Genomic DNA, 3,912 nt, shown 5'->3' on the forward strand with positions numbered 1-3,912 from the left:
AAAACCCCCAAAAACGAGATCTAGATCTAGTGTCACTAGGGTTTCATGTACAATTCAAAACGTCAATAGCCTAGGGCTAGAAAACAACGGGAAAACAATAGGAGGACGTTTACCTCAACGTAGATGAACTTTCTATTGGGTCGAAATCCTCTTGGGAAGCTCTGATCTGTCGATTGGACTCCGAAGAGAGGAAATAAGCTCGCGATGAGAGAAAAATGGCGAAGAACTCCTCTGGCAGCAAGAGGAAAGGGGAAAGACTTGGTGAAGCCCTTCGGGAAGCTTGGGGAAGTTTCCACCTCTGATCTCTGGCCTTCAAACGTGACGAACATCAAGCTTTCTCTCTTCTAGGGTTTGGGAGGAGTGAGAGAGTGAGAGGGAAAATGTGGGAGAGGGAGAGAGTGAGAGAGATCGATTGCCTTAATTCGATCCTCTGCTTAGTTCTGGTGGTCAGACCGTGAGTGATGTTGGTCAAACTGTGGTAACCCCACGTGGCAAATCCACGTGGTTGCCACCTAGCGGTCAGACCACAGGTGAGCTTCGGTCAGACCGCAAGAGGGATTCTTTGCTGAATTTTTCTAAGCCTCCCCTTTACATACCTCTCCAACTCCAAATCACTTAGGGTTTTTCTAACAAACTCTAAACTATGTCCACATACTTTTTAAACATGTTTAACTCAACTTAATATTCAAATGTGTAAAAACCCAACGTGATGATGAATAAGAACGCTTAATTGCATGATTAACTTTTTGGGACGTGACACTCAGCCTCTCTCTCTCTCTTTGAGCCTCACTCTCTCGCAGACAAATATAGTGTTAGTTATAGAATATTATTAAAAAAAATGAGAGAGAACATAAAGGGTGAAATATAGATATGCTGTTAGAATGATGAAGTAATGTGGAGAGAGAATTTTTATGGATAACAATCCATATGAGGATAAGGAGGATGAATCATAGAAGGTCGGTCTATTGGAGTTGCTCTTAGGATATAGGCGACGAATCACGCTTTTGGCCACGGAATAGCTCAATTGCTATTAATTTAGCTTCTTCGATAAAATATCATTCCTTTTTTAGTGACATATAAGATTACCAATGTCAATATATATAAGTCATGATGACAAATCTTCAAAACACAGTTAAATTAGTGACATATAAATAATTTTCCCCTTTCGGCTAGGAGTTAGGCTGGGCTAAGACTGGGGTTGGGATGGGTGGGCTGGTCAAGGACATTTTGTAGGCTGCTTCCGGCAACTTGGCCCAATCAGGCATGTGTCCGCAAGCCCGTAACACACCGTGGGCCTATGATTTGGTCCTCTCGCTGTAACTCCCCTGTGACTTGGGCCGTGTTCACAGAAACCGACCAGCTTGCCGTCGCGAACTCGTGACTACTACGACCATCGATCGAGTGATGAACGGTTGTCTGATTCGTCGTCACCATCCGTCCCAACGCTAGCGACCTTCTCCAAAAAGTTCACGTGCCGAGAGAGAGAGAGAGAGAGAGAGAGAGAGAGAGAGAGAGAGAGAGAGAGAGAGAGAGAGAGAGAGTACACGACAGGCGATGGCAGCACATTGGGATTGAGGCATTGGACTCCAGATCTCTGCAGCTAATAATCCAAAGACGCCTTGACGCCTTTCCTGCCAGCAGCCGTGGCATCAACTTTGAGCTGCAAGGCGCCTCGTGCTAATTCCAAGATGTTTAGGTCTCTATCGCGTCATGATTCTGCAGATGCAACTTTGCGTTGAGCCAATAGCCAGCCAAGGACAATGCCTGGTATGTCGTTCGTATTTAGGCGTTGCTTCCTGCTTGGAACTCCAAAACCCCATGTATCTCCATTCTCCACGGTACTTCGACTGGGCTCATCAGCGTGGAATTAGCTAGTTCCACTCCTACCAGAGCATTGCCAAGTTGAGGATCGAGTATATCAGAGCGGTCATGTTAGCTTACCTTATCGCCTTATCCAGGCCACGCTTAATTGTTCCGTTCTTTGTTTGCTACCGTACCTTGCTAATTATCCCTCCATGCATGAGCACGAAAGTGCGTTGGACATGTTCTTGGACACATACGCATATACGATACATATCTTCATCGGATTCCCTGGTCCACGTAGGATCGGACCAGCAACTCACCTCGTCGTTCATGCATGCTAGCTAGCTGCAAGATGGAGAGCCCCGGCCGGGCCATCCCAACCATATTTTGTTTGAGAATATCACGGTGTATAGGAGTAGAATATCTCTGTAGTCTGAACCCTGTTCGTACCATATTTTGTTCGAGCTTGACCACGTGCCACATGACCCCTCCCCTCCAATCGAACTACGACGTAGTCGCAGTATTGATCAGTAGCGATCGATCGACCACACTATGCTTAATCATGCAAAGGACAGCGAGTTAGGCGCCATGAGGCCATGTTGCAATTATACCACCTAATCCGAGCCTCATCATGCATGCGAACCACCGGAATCTTGACCTGTGCCGGCCGTCGCCTGCATCACCGGAATCGCGACGGGAGCTCGAACGTGGGATAGGGCACATGCTGCTGCATGCCGTGTGAGCTAGCTACGTAGCCGACGGTCCAACTTGTGTTCAAACTACGCAATCTCTCCAGGCTTTTTAGGGGGCAAGCATAGCTATGGCTAGCTACGCTCCAGCGGTGGATGCGTCTATACATGCAAGTTGGTTTATCATTAAGTGCTGTGATGGTATATACTGGAGTAGTCGAGTAGTATGATTTAGAGGGGTCATTAGTCAAAGGAGCTATAGCTTTGGCGTACGCCTTGACCTCGATCGCCTGGGGACTTGATAGGGTCTTGGGTTTCAATGGAAGCTTGGAAAGGTTACCACGTGGCCATGAGAGGTTCATATTCTTGTTCTCTTCTAGCTGCGGACCACCTATGGATATTGCCGTGGTAGACAACTAGGTCATTGCTTTGTGGCCTCATCGTCTCTATTATATAAATTATTACTCACTATTACCATTACGAAAAATTAAATAAAAAACACCCTTCCCTATTACCCACCTTTATCATTATTAGGAAATGAAGTCAAATGCCGATAAAAAAGATAGCATAATTTTATTAATGCATAATTTTGCTGCACCCTGCATGTATTTAAGAGTTCAAAGTTGCAATTTAAATATTTTTTAATGCAAAATTTAATAAAAAAGAAAAAATAGAAACATAGCTCGGTACGTGAGGTGTGTAAAAAGAAAGAAAATGAGATAAGACTTGATACAATAGGTGACCGATCTATTAAGATCGAGGAAAAACATAAGCATCCGCCTAAGGAAAAAACAATGTAACATATTATCTCTCCCTCCCCGACGATGTAGACAGGTTGGCGATCGACATTGTTGCCCGCTCTGTAGCAATGGAAGGGGATGGATGCAGTGTCGAGTGGGAGAACGTTGACGCAAATAATGTCACAAAGTGTAGTGGTGTTGAAGAAGGAGATAAGCTCGGACTGTATATCCAAATGGCGAATGACCAAGACAAATGCAGCAAAAAAGATAAGCCTAGCACGGTACGACCATCGGCATCGGCAGAGACAAGGATCTATAGGGGAGGATATAGGCACTGCTGCATCGAGCTTGGATGTCGTGGCTCAAGGTCGTGGCGTCAGCCAGGCAGCAGAGCAAAACGTAGCCTGTAGATCGCTGATAGTGGAAACGTAGCCTTTGGCGGTGACAAAGAAGCACTGACAAAGCAATTGATTTGCAAAGTAGGACACATGAGTGAAACGGTATAGACGGATATGAGCTCTGCTGCACCGGGCTTGAATCATGTAGCTCAAGGTCGTGGCGTTAGGAAGACAACTGGGAAAGGCATAGCTTGTAGACTGCGCAAATGATGGAGTGTGACCTCCCAATACAAACAAAAAGCTATTTGATTAGAATGGCAAAGAAAAATAAGAATAAATACA

This window comes from Phragmites australis, chromosome 2, assembly GCF_958298935.1.
Source record: "Phragmites australis chromosome 2, lpPhrAust1.1, whole genome shotgun sequence".
Classification (NCBI taxonomy): Eukaryota; Viridiplantae; Streptophyta; class Magnoliopsida; order Poales; family Poaceae; genus Phragmites; species Phragmites australis.